We start from the raw sequence: 15,205 nt of genomic DNA on the forward strand, positions 1-15,205 counted from the left end.
CGGCCTGTGCCAACGTGGCTACTACAGGCAATTTATTAATCAAAGAATGAAAATTTACATAAGCTTCTCTCATGCACGGATTACCCGAACAATGACCCTCCATGCGCTTTAAATAGAACTCATGGACCAATCGGGTGTCAAGCCACGGATCAAGTGTCGGTAATACTGAGGAGAGAGTGAACCGTCGGATCACTACATATTGTGACCGTCGGATTGTAAGTTACAAAATGTACAACGGTAAAGAAACACACTTTACCTAACTCTATACCTAACTCTACACTAGACCAAGTTGAACTTAACTATATCCTATGTGTCGGAATATCCTAACAATAGTCAGGACTGCTTTGAACGCAGTCTCTGAGGACTGGGAGATGTTTGTCCAAAGCATTTTGGGCATAGAGACCCTCCCTAGTTGAGAGGAGATGCGGGCAACTCTTCGACAGGAAGAGATCCAGAGGTTGACTAAGGCATGAAGTAGCAGTAAGGGAGTTCAAATCAAGAAAGAGGAGGAGGAGGATGTAGATCTAAGATCTACGGGACAGTAGGGGGTTCAGAAGAGGAAGAATAAAGATATCTCCATTGAGGTCAAGTGCTTCAACTATGAAGAGTTGGGATATTATGCATCTTAGTGCCCCAGGAAGAAAGGCAAGAGAGAAGCTTCCGAGTCAAAGGCTATTCCAACAAAGGCGGAGAAGGATGTCAAGACTGATGACGATTGTGCCATGAGTTCTCATGCACCTCTAGAGAAGAGGTGGGGATACATTGAGTTATAGTTGAGAGGACTACAGAAGAGGGGGAGGATCCTTGAGGTTCCCAAACTATTGGATCACATCCGGCTACGAGAGCCTTTAATGACAGTAGCATGATAACAGGTGTCGGGTGGAGCAAGGTGTGATGGAGAACCACTGCAGTGTTTGAGTGCAGAAGTCTGTAGCAATGCAGTGGAGGTTGCAACTGTGCGAGAGGGGCAGAAGAAGTTGCAGCAGCATAGTGGTAGTAGAGGGAGCACATGATAGTAGCAGAGATGGCTTCAACATCATGAGGCTTCTAGACTGATCGAGATGTCAGTATTTGGGGGAAGTCAGTTGCTTACTTCTCAGTAACTAAGTTGCAGTGCATGAGTTAGCAGTGGTAGTGCTATGGGCAGCATGTTGAGAGGGAGCTGCAGTATATATGTAGCAGTGGTAGTGGTTGTGTCAAGGGAAGTAGTACAGGAAGCAACAGTGCAGTGGATGTGGGGTAGTAGGTCTAGCATCAGAACAGGAGGACCGATGCGGAGGATCAATGTGATGCTTCTATGGTGAAGCATTACTAGAGCACATTCGTTGCTAACAAGGAGTGTTTATTTTTGGTGGCATCGGATGTGCTCTAGCCATGAAATTTGGTGGAGAGGCTAAGACACATGAGATCTCCAAGACCCAGAAATCATTTGGACAAATTCCACCCAGATGAAGAGATATTAAAATAATTAATATTTTTAATGGGTTCCTAAGTCTAAACTTAGGAAAATTAAAATATTAATGTGTCTTAATATAAAATGGGTGAGAAAGTTCTAAGTAACAAGGATGAAGTGAGATCTAATCTTAGTCATTGATTAGGGACTTAATCTCGGTCGTTGAATCATCAATAGGAAAAGTATAAGAGGAGGCTTGAGGGTCAGTTGTAGATACACCAAAAGAAATCAAGAATTTGGTTTTATGGGGTTGGTTTTGTTGAGGAAATCGAGTTAGAGATCAGTTGAAGTGAGAGGTAGTTAAGAAATGGATTTTGATCCAAGGCTGAAGAATACATAGAATATAGGCAGTAAAGTGTCGGGAGAGACAACACAGGCCAAGGAGGGCTGACGCAGAGGCCGTAGGATCCAGTGCAGAGGACGCAGAGGGCCGTAGGGGCTAATGTAGAATCCTATACCATGACGCAGAGGACATAGAGGGCTTCAGAGGTAGCGCTGGGAGATTCTGTGGGGCAGATTGGGAGCTGACCAACAGATCCTGAGCCGAGAGAGGGTGAAGCAGTTCCAGAGAGGGTGACGCAGTTCGAGAGCAGTGCTTGGAGCAGCTTTCGCTGTCCAGCACAAGGCACAGTTAAAGTCACTGTGGGGTTGATCACCTGGTTGCTGATTTGCCAGAATATTTGTCTCCGGATAGAGGTACTACTGTCGAGTACATTCTCTATTGGGTGTGCCATTTTTGGCACCCTAGTTGTATTCACAAAATCTGCTTAATAATAAAACCCTCATATACGCTCCATTGATTTTCCCTCATTGGGTTTTTGCGGGGACGATTGTCCAAAAATAATGGTGTCCCTTGTGTTATTGTTTCTATTTACTTCAGTGCATGAACTATGTATCTGTGAAGGTTGCATTTGTGTTTACTTCTATATTTATACAATTAAATAGCTTGTTAATGTAAAGAACAAGTAGGAGATAGTAAACCAGAAATTGCAGTAGGGGTCTTTGATGTGTTAGATTCAGAAATTTTCACACTTAATAGTTTTGAATAAAATTTGCATTGATCATATGATAGTGGACATAATTCATTCATCTTCTAACGAATATTGTCTTAAGACAAGGAAAGAACCCCTATTCTTAGCATAAAAAATGTCATGTATCTCAAGTATTATGAAGGATTTTAAAATGTAATAGCCAAACCAATATATGATAGACCCAAGTGCAACATGGAAATCTTATTGGATATGTTGAGGAAATGCATATACGATTCCCATTAAATCATGAAATGAGGATAGATGTGAGATTATTTGGATGGAAATGACCACCTCAAATACCTTCTTTGGTAGTATGCATAAGTCGATTATTTGTGTTAAGGTTGATTGGTGAAGCCTAGATCATGGAATTACATTGAAAAACTATTAAAACAATATTGGGTACCAAATCCCTAGAACATAGAACTTGTGTATATTGTAGTTGATGCCATAGTTTGGGCATAAATAAAAAATAAAGAAAAATGAGGATACCATTACATTAGGTGGAAATGATTCATGAATGAAATTTCGTTCTTGGAAGAATAATTAATATTTATGTAAAAGAAATTTTTAATGTTTGTTGTATAACATTTGGGGGATTCATATTTTATTTTTTGTCAGTCAAACCCACGGGGATTTGAACTTTGAATCTCATGCTTTTACATATTAATTCATAACAAGGCGATCAATAATTGAGATACACATGGGATTTTTTTGTATAGCCTCGAAGTAAAATTGGTTACAAGTCATGCATGCAAGTTGGGAAATATGACCAATGACCTGGTTGAAATGCATGGCCTGCTGCAACTTCTTCTTATAGCAAAAGTTGTTCAAGTCACAAAGATTATTATCCTTGGGGACTCACTTATTATTATTCAACATATTTAGAATCAAACTCGGCAAAAAAAGAAAGAAAGAGTTTCTAAATGAAGTTAAACTTGGGGCCAAAATTCAACATAGAAATCTCGTATGCCTACTGCATTGTTGTGTAGAGAGATTAGAAAGATTGTTGGTCTATAAATACTTACCCAATAAGAGCCTTGATCAAATTTTATTCGGTGAGTGACTTCCATTTTATTATGAAAGTAGACGGAAAATTAAAATTATTATTGTTTGAACAAGGATATTCATATTATGCCAAATTAATTAATGTCATGCATGGATACATACCCAATCAATTGCAGCGAGCTTGATTGGGGGAAGCATTACAATATAATAATGGGAGTAGCTCGTGGGCTTCTCTATCTTCATTAGGACTCGAGATCGCGCATTATTCATTGGGATGTTAAAGCAAGAAATGTGTTGTTGGACGAGGAACTGAACCCTAAGGTAGTAGATTTCGGCTTAGCTAGGCTTTTCCCTGATAACCAAACTCATATCAGTACTACAATAGTTGTTGGAACATAGTGAGATTTCAATACAATCATTACTCTCACACACTGTTAATGCAGATGTTTTACTCTATGTTTATTTTATTTCAATAGGATTGACAATATTGTAATTGTATTTTTTAGTAGAAAAAAACACTACCTTTTTGTACCTTTTTGTATTAAGAAAAGAGTAGTACATTGTCTAGGTTTTTTCTTTTTCACTTACTTATAAAAAAAAACCGACTTTATTTGTCTAAGTTATTAACTGTTCAATAAAGAACCATTAAGTCACTTTTTTAATCTTTAATAATCTATGTTACTTGTAACTTTAAAATTACATATTATACATACTAGTATTAACTCTAAACAAAACAGATTACTATCATCACTTAAAAAAAACAAAAAGTTCAATTGTTCTCTTTATGCTTGTCATTCTTCGGCGGAAGTCACATCCTCCATTTAACACTATGCATAATTGATGCTTTCTGAGTTGATCATCTATTCCTATTCAAATGTTGAGAAAAAAAAATTCCCCATTGGCTTCTTCATCCCTCTCTTTGATAGCATGTCTGCTATCCAATTGCGTTCTCTATATATGTGCTCAAAATGTATTTCTTGGAACATTGTCGTCATCAGTTGAATCCTATTCATCCAATTTCTTAGAATGAGTGGACTGAAATTTGTATTGTGCATCACTCATTCTATAATTCCCTTTGCATCCCCGAAGATCTAGATATTGTCTATCCTGAGTGATTTCGCTACAATTAGAACTCTCCAAAGTGCTAAAAGTTTCGCTTTTCCATTTGATCCCTTACCACTTTCCCACCAAAAATGATCAGGATTAATGGCAATGACCACCCCACAACCACAAAGTCTCTCTTTACATGCACTGTCAAAAAAGCCTACATGATAACGGCCCCATATGTCTTGTTCTTTGTATACCTTAAACCTTTGTATCTATGTTTCAGCCTCATTTTCACATAAGATGATACTATCTTGTATATATCTATCTGAGGCTTCCCTATCTTTTGTTCAAATATTTTCGCATTGCTGCTTTCCCAAATGGTCCAAATAACAAAGGAAGGGAGAACCTTATGTCTTTTCTTGGTAAGAAACCATCTCTTGATAAAATTGGACAAGCTACCATTGCACTAAATTTTCATTACACCTAAAGAAAGAAGAGTGTCGAACCATACCTCTTATGCATAATAGCACTTATATAAATATAAGACTCTGATCCGAGGTTTCCAAATTGTTCATACAGAGACCACATATAGCAGGTCCAATCATACTTCTTTGTTGTAGGATACTCTAGGTTAATATTTTTTCATTCATCGCCAGCGAGAAAAAAGTTTTCATCTTGAGCGGGATATCCCACTTCCACATGACATGAATCCACTTATCTATATGTTGTATCAGCAGTTTCCGATATAAGTGCTTATATATCTCTTTTACCATTGGATCTTATTTCTTAGTCTTGCCATTACATATCAGTTTATCGTGTTGTTCCTAAAGTGATACCCATTTCAATTAAAATTTTAGTGTAATGTACCCATTTTTGTGTGAGACCTTCCCAGATGTCTAGTTCATACGCTGAACTCCATCTATAGCCAAACAAAAGCCCTGATTGTATGTTATGTATCTGCTTCATATAAAGAATATCCTTATTATGGATGTGTTGTAGTAAAGGAGCCCACAAAGTGAATCATTCCTTCATACCGACCATCGAGTCCAGCCTGATCATAACCTTAAACCCATCTCCAATATACCATCTAGTAACATCAAACATTTTCCATGCATATATTTTACCTTCATATAACTAACCATATGTCGTTTCCTAAAATTAACCAAGACATTAAACATTTATACCCTTTTTTTGTTTGAAAATGGGGTACTTTTATGGGGTACATTTGTATTCTTGATTAAGATTTTTTATGGTCATGGGATTTACAATCTTGGTTGCAACTATGCTACCTTTTCAAAAAACTTATCATCTCCTATTTCTAAATTTTTGCCTTAATTTATGATATTTGAAATTGTACTCTATATATGCAGCAAGTATCTATAAAAACTGATGTTTATAGCTTTGGCGTTCTTGTCCTCGAAATTATCATAGGAAGAAAGAACATAGCCTATAATTTGTCAGCTGAAATGTAGATTCTTTTAGGATGGGTGAGATGCATATCTGCCTTTAATTTAATACCATGCTATTTAGTTCATGTGGATGTGTCCACTATGTATATATATCTGATAAGAATGACGAACCCGCTATGACTATGCAGGTATGGAGGTCATACGAAGCAGGAAACATTGTGGGGATAATTGATCAAGAAATTATTGGAATATGTGATGAAAAGCAAGTGGTGAGATGCATTCAAGTTGGTCTTTTGTGTACACAAGCCAAATCGTCACTTTATCCACCAATGTCAACCGTCACTTTGATGCTTTCAACCGATTCCGTTACGGACATCCCAGATCCCACAAAACCTGCATTTGTGAGTTCTCATGTTTCCCCAAATACCGAGTCTACAAGTCATGGGTTCACTCTTGCGTCTGCGACTCCATTTAATGCCAATGCTTCCATCACTGAATTGGTACCAAGGTAGTGGTAAATCTGCAGTGGTTTAAGAAAAAGATTTGCGACAATATGTTCAAAAGTGGCACATGAGCATCACTTTATTATAAAAAGTTCAATTATGGAATATAATGATGAATGTGTTTTATGTATTCAAGCTTCTGTGATCCATAATGAATTAAACAAAGTCTTTCGGTAGAAATCACATGAGAGAATTTTTCGGCTGACGCGTTTCGAACCAACAAGTGTGGTTCATCATCAGGATCAGATGAAGAGGCAGACTATGGAAAAGGCTTAAATAGAGAGCAATGTAGAGACATAATTTCAAGTAACGTCTATATTTGAACAATAATGTTTGAATTATAATATTAATATATTAATATATTAAAAACAAATATTATTAAGTAACGGCTAGTTTTTGAAAAAAAAAAAAAATAATCATATTATTTCATTAATTTATTAAAAATATTAATAGGTAATGGCTATATTAAACTGTTAGGTTTTGGAAAATAATATTTAAATTAATTTATTAAAACCGAATATTACTAGTTCTTGAAAAATAATATTTAAATAATGATATTAGTTTATTAATTTATTAAAATATTAATATGTAACGACTATATTAAATGGCTAGTTTTTGAAAAAAAAAATTATATAATGATATTATTTCATTAATTTGTTAAAAATATTAAAAGGTAACGGTTATATTAAACGACTAGTTTCTGAAAAATAATATTTAAATTAATTTATTAAAACCAAATATTACTAGTTCTTGAAAAACAATATTTAAATCAATCTATTAAAACCAAATAGTACTATTTTTTGAAAAATAATATTTAAATTGTGATATTAGTTTATTGATTTATTAAAAACAAATATTAATAAGTAACCGCTATATTAAACAACTAGTTTTTAAAATAAATAAATAAATAATCAAAGTCAAACTTTAAAGGAGGGGAGTCAAAAATTATAAAAATGAGTGAAGACCCTAATCAAGACAAGATCATTTGATAAATAAAATAACTAATGGAAATAAAATAAAATAAATTAAAAATAATTAACGGAAAAATAAATAAAATAAAACAAAAATATACACAAGTCAAAATAAATAGAAATAAATAAATAAACACACACACACACACACACACACATATATATATATCCAAAGAAAAAATAATCAATAAATAAAACGGGGTCAACAATAAAATATGGGGCTCAGGCCCATTAAACAAATAACAAAAATACTAAAAGAAGTTAAGAACGAATAGGATGATAAAATACATAAAAAACATGAAGGATCAAGAAAATAAATTCTAATGAAGAATAAATCAACAACAAATACTATAAAAAAGATACTAATACCTACATAGATTAAAAAAAAAGGACAAGACACGGACCCAACTTCTACTAATATTCCAACCATTATCTCTATTCAAATTATTGGGTCTTTTTTCAATTTCTAGGGCCTCCCTCAATTTACGATGATGGAAATGACTAACCTTAGCAATGACTTGGGCCTCCTCAATGCAGATGTGATGCTTAGATTTATCTTAACGCTCCGCCAAAGCAGAGGAGTAGGTCCTACCATGCTTGATGTTAGAAGCATGCTCACGAATCCTTTGATTAATCGAGTGACCAGTCTCACCAATGTAGGGAGTCCCACAAGAGCATGGGATAACATAAACACCCTTCATATTCTTGGGGTCCATTGGGTCTTTTACAGATCTAAGGGAGCTCTGGATGATATTTAAAAGCCGAAAGATTGAGGCCACTTTATTCTTCCTTAGGATCCTTGCAATCTTTTTAGTGGTCCCTTGGATAAAAGGAAGATGAACGCCAGAAAATCGATCCTTGGTATATTTCTTAGCACTATGACCCTTTTCAGCTCTGAGGAAAGCTTTACTTTACAAATTTGTTTTTATTTTTATTCTTTGGTTGGTTGGTTATTTGGAAAAAGATAATTTATTTCTATATTTGGGAAGTTTATTAATTTTGATTTGAAAGTTATTTTTAAAAATTTATTGATTTTTTAAAAATTGTTAGTTTATGAAAAAGTTAAATAGTTATTCAGTTGTCTTTTTAATTGTTATATTTGTTGTTTTTGTACTAAGTATTTTTTTTTTTTTTCTTCCAATTCTATATGGTGTTTTCCTTGTTTTTTGTTTACTGTTTGGTCTTCTTGCTTTTGCTTTTGCTCAATAGTCTAATATTTTTGGTAGGTATAATAATGATAGCCCACAAATATTCAATGACACTCATGATATGGAAGTGGAGAAATCGAAATTTATTTAACATCTCTCCACTTCTTAGTTGAGGATGGGCAAGGTTACTAATTTGGACTTGCAAGTTGTCTAAAAATATTAAGTGGCAACCATCTGGTTGTATTTTTACTTAACCATTGTTTTGTCTTTGCAAACTTTATGTTCACCTTTTCCTTCCTTTTCTTATTCTACATGGCTTCTCTTGTGTTTTATTTAGCCTATGGTCATCTTGTCTTCTGCTTGGCTTTTACAATCTCATCATTTTGCTAGGTGTAAGGATGGAAACTCACAAATCTTCCATGCCACATGTTTCATGTAGGTGGGAAACCCAAAATGGATTCAAGGTTTCTTCACTTCTTCCTCGTGATAATTTGATAATAGCACATGAGACAAATGAGCTTAGGGCATGATATACAAATGACAAACTTTGTGTTGTGCATGTAAAAACTAATATTAGAATTTTGCAATGCACTTCAATATGCAAGTAAAGCCTGACATTGAAATTTACAATGTCTTCCAATGTCCATGGAAGTGGAGTATTTAGCCATAATGAATTATACATTTTCAAATGAAGTGATCCACATATCCTCAAATGTAACATAGTTCCAAATGAGTGTAAAGGATAAATCATGAAACTACTCATCATATTGGACAAACATATAAATTAGAATGTTTCTTGATCACAGACTTGTTGGAAATAATACTGAGAGGGGGGTTGAATCAGTATTATCATATCAATAATTTAATTTTCAAAACTAATTTGCATACACCGCTTCAGCTTAGTGAACTAGCGTGTATACGCAACTATACTTAATGAAACCAGTGTATATGCAGAGAATTGTTGATTTACCAAAATTATCATGCATTGATCTTTAACTAGTATATTAGGAATTCATTAGAGAGTGCAGTAAAAGCAAAATAAAACATCACACACAAGAAATGCACATGAACACCAAGATATAAGGTGGAAACCCAATGTGGGTGCAAACCACATGTCGTTGTCATCTCTGTCTTCTTTCAATAATAAGAAAATATGTTCACAGTTTTTGTGCTGGTGCAGTCTTATACCAGTACGCAGGCTTCTATCTACAGAAGGCCATAACCTTCTCTCGTTCTCTAGCTTCTACTGGAAGGGAGCTACAACCCCCTAGCTCTTGTACTAGCTGATATGTTTACTAGTACATAGGTGCTAGCCTACAGAAGGCTACAACCTTCTCTTTTCTTCCAGGGACCACGTTTCATAAATTTTCAGACTGGATCAATCAATAACATCATTCAATAATCAAGTATATCTGCATCAACCAATCTCCTTCTGAATCAACCACAACTGAATCAATCAATCACTTTGACAACCCATCAATCTATTCTTTCAGAAAGCTGCCACCAGAATACAGTAACCAGAACCCAAGCCAGAACTTAGAAAACTACATCAGCAAACAGAAGCAACTAAAACATATTTTATAAGGTATACGGTACTTCCATGTGTTGAACCTGCATGTACACGTGCTTTACTCAAAGCCAACCAACGTATACATCTCCAAATATAAATTTAGAGTTCTATAGCTATTCCAGACTTTAGTTATACCGAGATCATATCATTTACATAATAAAATATGCGTCAGTGTTCAAATCTAGAATATACATGAGCGTCAACACAAAAGATAGTACACTTTACACCTTAAGATCCCAATTCATCATTAGTTCTGATTAGCTAAGGTTCATCCTGCATATTAACCCAATAACCTGCATATTATATCTCACACTTCATCAGATATTTGATACTTGCACACCTTGGCCTAATGATCTTCTCCTCCTTTTATAGTTTTATGCCTTTCTCAATACCATGGAACAAAACCATTTAGGACCAATACCTTGGACCAAATACCTAGGGTCAATACCTCAGACCAAATACCTTGGACCAATACCATGGATCAAAATACCATGGACCAGCCTGGACTTTGTCTTGGGTCTACCAAGAACACAGCAAGGGTATGACTCCATTATGGTGGTAGCGGACCGGTTCTCAAAAATGGCACATTTCATCCCTTGCAGGAAAACCATTGATGCCACTCACATAGCTCACTTGTTTCTCACTGAAGTTGTCAGACTGCACGGCCTGCCCAAGTCCATTGTTTCCAATAGGGATGTGAAATTCACAGGGCATTTCTGGCGCACCTTGTGGAAAAAGCTGGACACACAGTTGAATTTCAGCTCCGCTTATCACCCACAGACCGATGGGCAGATGGAGGTGGTAAACAGGAGCTTGGGAAACCTACTACAAAGCTTAGTTGGAGAAAATTCACGAATGTGGGATCATGTACTTTCCCAAGCAGAATTTGCTTACAACGATTCACTGAATCGAAGCACGGGAAATAGTCCTTTTCAGATCTTGTATGGAATGCATCCTCGCAGAGTGCATGAGTTATGAGATCTAGGATAGTTGGAAAGAAGGAGTGCTAACAGGGAAGATTTCACAATAGCAATTAATGACCTACATGAGAAGGTAAAGTCAAAGTTATAGGACAGCAGTGAGAGGTATAAACAGCAGGAAGATCTAAAATGAATGGAGGTATAATTTAATGTAGGGGGCCAAGTCCTAGCATATTTGCATAAAGAAAGGTTCCCTAAGGGTGAATACAATAAATTGAAATTTAAGAAAATTGGGCTTTGCAAAATTTTACGTACATTTTCTGCAAATGCCGATGAATTGCAACTGCCTCTAGGAATAGGCATATTGCCTATCTTTAACATGGCAGATCTGTTTCCATACACTGCCAGTCCTAAAGATGACAGTTCAGCATGGCCAAATCGGGATACCCAGAAAGGAAGTAGTTCTTGGATGAGGCAAATGCCTTCGACTCAGCCCCTTGAGATCGAGAGAATCCTCGATACACAGGTGGCCAGGCAGACTCGAAGAAAAGAGCACCTACAATACCTTGTCAAGTGGAAGAACTTTCCCATTGAGGACAATTCATGGCTTGATGCAGGACAGATACAACGTGCAGGGTATTCAGTCGAGGAGCTCATGGACCGGATCCATGAATTTTTATTACCCCAGCAGCCTGATGCATGAGCATCTAGCTAGGGGAGATCAAGGCTGGAGTATTTGTCTTAGCAGACTGGAAAGGTTCATAGCTAGTTTTCTAATTCTCATTTAATTCTTTTAGTTAATAGCATTTAGGATGTTGTGGCAAGTTTAAGGCTATCTCAGCCTACTATTTTTATTTTCATTATGTTTTCTTTTAAATTTACTGTTGTAGGTTAATTTTATAATGTAGATAAAAAGAAATGAATAGTTATCATGAATAACCATATGTAACTTCTCACATTTTCAAGTAACTATACAGTAATCCTTTAAAAAAAGGAAAAAATAAAAAACTGTAACAATTCCATCATAGCTGAAAAGAATAGAAACATACAAGCATTTTTTAAGAGAGAATCTGAATCCATTTCCATTGCAGCAACAAATTAATTTCTTCCTAATTAAGAACTGAGTGTGTTCCATAATAACCACAGAGAACTAGCAATTTAGTTTTTCTTAATAGCCACCGAGAAAGTCAAATTCAGTGAAACAACAGAGGGCCTTGTGGAAGAATCAACCACAGATACGAGGGTGAAATAACCAGCAGAGGAATCAAATACAGTTACAACCAACATCTACAGTTCCTGAGTATACAAAGAACCTGGCAAAGACTACAGTCACACATCGACAGAGGGTTTCATAGAACCAATAAACACAGTCACAACAAGGATGCCACATACATCTACATGTACCAGAATATATAAATATATTTTCTTTTTCCTTTCAAAATATTTGCATAAACATATACACAAAATTATCAAAAATATTTACAGTCCAGGTTAAGGACAAGATTGTAAACTGTAAACACCAAATGGTGAGATCGTGGTTCGAAACCCCTACTAATAACTTAAACAACATTTAGACATAAGCTACAAAATTCTTTAATGCCCGAAGGCATTCAGACATAAAGCCAGTAACAGAGAGGTCGAAGCCCTCGACCACAGACCAAAGACAACCAATAGGCAGCAAGAGTGTGAGATAAGAAAACAAACAAACCAACATGGAATGACCCTACCTGTTCCAACGTGTGGGCACTAGCAACCAGGACAGCTCAACGTCCACCTGCAACCACCAAGAGTCAACCATCAGCAAACAGAAGTTACATTCTGAAATTGAAGCCAAGCTCGCAAAGGAGGAGAGCTTTCGACTAGGTCACAACCACTAGAGTGGACCCTGCTAACAATGAGAAAAAACCCTCAGTATTAACAGAAAATCAGAGCAGTGTCGTGAATCAAAAATAGAGGGCTTACCTATGCAAACTTGTCGAGCAGAACCTAAGCACTGGGTCACCCCGCGACCGTGGTCTAAAAAAATTGACAAATTGACAGTTATATAGTGAAACAATTGCACAGAAAATTTAAAGCTTCAATAGAACTATAACCACAAGCACAATCTTAAAATCAAAGAAACCATGAAGTGAAATAGCGCCCACAAAGCCATCAAAGAGGAAGAAAACACCACCATCCGAATGGAGAAAGCAACTTGCAGAACCCTGAGACTTGGCATCCACACAGCCGAGCTTCAAAACCCCTAAGAGAACCAGCGAACAGAGGACTGCAACCATAGCTAACACATAACCATAACCCTCGACTACAAGATCAGGATGTGTGACCACAGTGTGCAGACAAAGAGCCATCAAACCCTCACCAACTGCAAAACAAAACTAGAGCAGGAACCCCTCTCGACAGAACAGAGAAATTTCGGGCACAGTGACCAAATGAGGGATTAGGGTTTTCTTAGAGTGTAGTGTAAAGGCAGGAGAGCAGAGCTCGAGGTCGGGACAGGTGTCCCCCTCACAATTAAGAGTTGGTACCAAACAATTAATGAAACAATAATGCAAATCAACCACTGGATATTATCACAAATCACATGTTTAATAATTGACGGGGTACAATAGGGTTGGTCCCATCATTGTTTTTGTATCAAGTATTTTTTTTGTTTTTTTCTTCCAATTTTGTATGGTGTTTTCTTTGTTTATTGTTTTGGTAGATTTTTATTTGTTCAATAGTCTAATATTTTTGGTAGGTATAATAATGAAAGCCCACAAATATTCGATGACACTCATGATATGGAAGTGGAAAACTCCAAATTTATTTAACATCTCTCTACTTCTTAGTTGAGGATGGGCAAGGTTACTAATTTGGACTTGCAAGTTGTCTAAAAATATTAGGTGGCAACCACGACCTCTCCTTATTTCTCAATCTAGATGTATTTTTACCAAACCATCTCTCCACTTCTTAGTTGAGGATGGGCAAGGTTACTAATTTGGACTTGCAAGTTGTCTAAAAATATTAAGTGACAACCAAGACCTCTCCTTATTTCTCAATTTGGTTATATTTTTACTAAACCATTTTTTGTCTTTACCACCTTTATGTTCACCTTTTCCTTCCTTTTCTCATTCTACATGGTCTTTCTCTTGTGTTTTATTTAGTCTATGGCCATCTTGCCTTGAGCTTGGTTTTTACAATCTCATCTTTTTGCTAGGTGTAAGGATGGGAACTCACAAATATTCCATGCCACTTGTTTCATGGAAGTGGGAAACCCAAAATGGATTCAAGGTCTTTTCACTTCTTCCTTGTGATAATGTGATAGTAGAACATGAGACAAATGAGCTTAGGGATTGATAATATAATGAAAAACTTTGCGTTGTGCATGTAAAAACTAATATTAGGATTTTGCAATGCCCTTCAATATGCAGGTAATGTCTAACATTGAAATTTACAATGCCTTCCAATGTGCATTAAAGGGAAGTAGTATTTAGTCGTAATGAATTATACATTTTTAAATGAAGTGATCCACATATCCTCAAACATAACATAGCTCCTAGTGAGTGTAAAGGATAAATCATGAAACTACTCATCATAGTCGACAAACATATAAATTAGAATGTTTTCTAATCATGGACTTTGTAAAGCACCACCATGGACTAGTTGAATGTTGCAAAATATGTATGGATATTTAAACGATCCAATAAGTTAATGAAACCAAGAAATTTGAATAAAAAATAAAATAAATATGTATATATGTGTCATAATAATAACCAAATACTATGTGGTATCTACAACAATATTTGTTTCAATCTTTGTATATTCTAACATACCAAAATTTCAATTTTTTGAAGGATATCTCGGCTAGGTCAATTCTTTGTGTTCATTATTGAATCTCTCATAGAGTTTTGGATATCATATTAAGAAAGTGTTAATTTGGAGTTCATAGTCACTAGAACATCTTCTAAACTTTAGCATATCCTTCTAATTGGACGAAGGCCTAGTATTTTCATGCCAAAAAATCTAGAATACTCCCTTAGCTAAATTTTTCTTATTGGAATGAGGTGTTTTACCATTAACGACCAATAAACTATTTATCTTAGGTTGTTGGTGGTTTTTCTTCTATATAATAGTTTTGATGGATTTTAGCACCCACTTAAAAATGTTGG

Source organism: Pinus tabuliformis, chromosome 4_1, assembly GCF_031772625.1.
Source record: "Pinus tabuliformis cultivar Carrire ecotype Pingquan chromosome 4_1, CPIR1, whole genome shotgun sequence".
In the NCBI taxonomy this organism is placed as follows: domain Eukaryota; kingdom Viridiplantae; phylum Streptophyta; class Pinopsida; order Pinales; family Pinaceae; genus Pinus; species Pinus tabuliformis.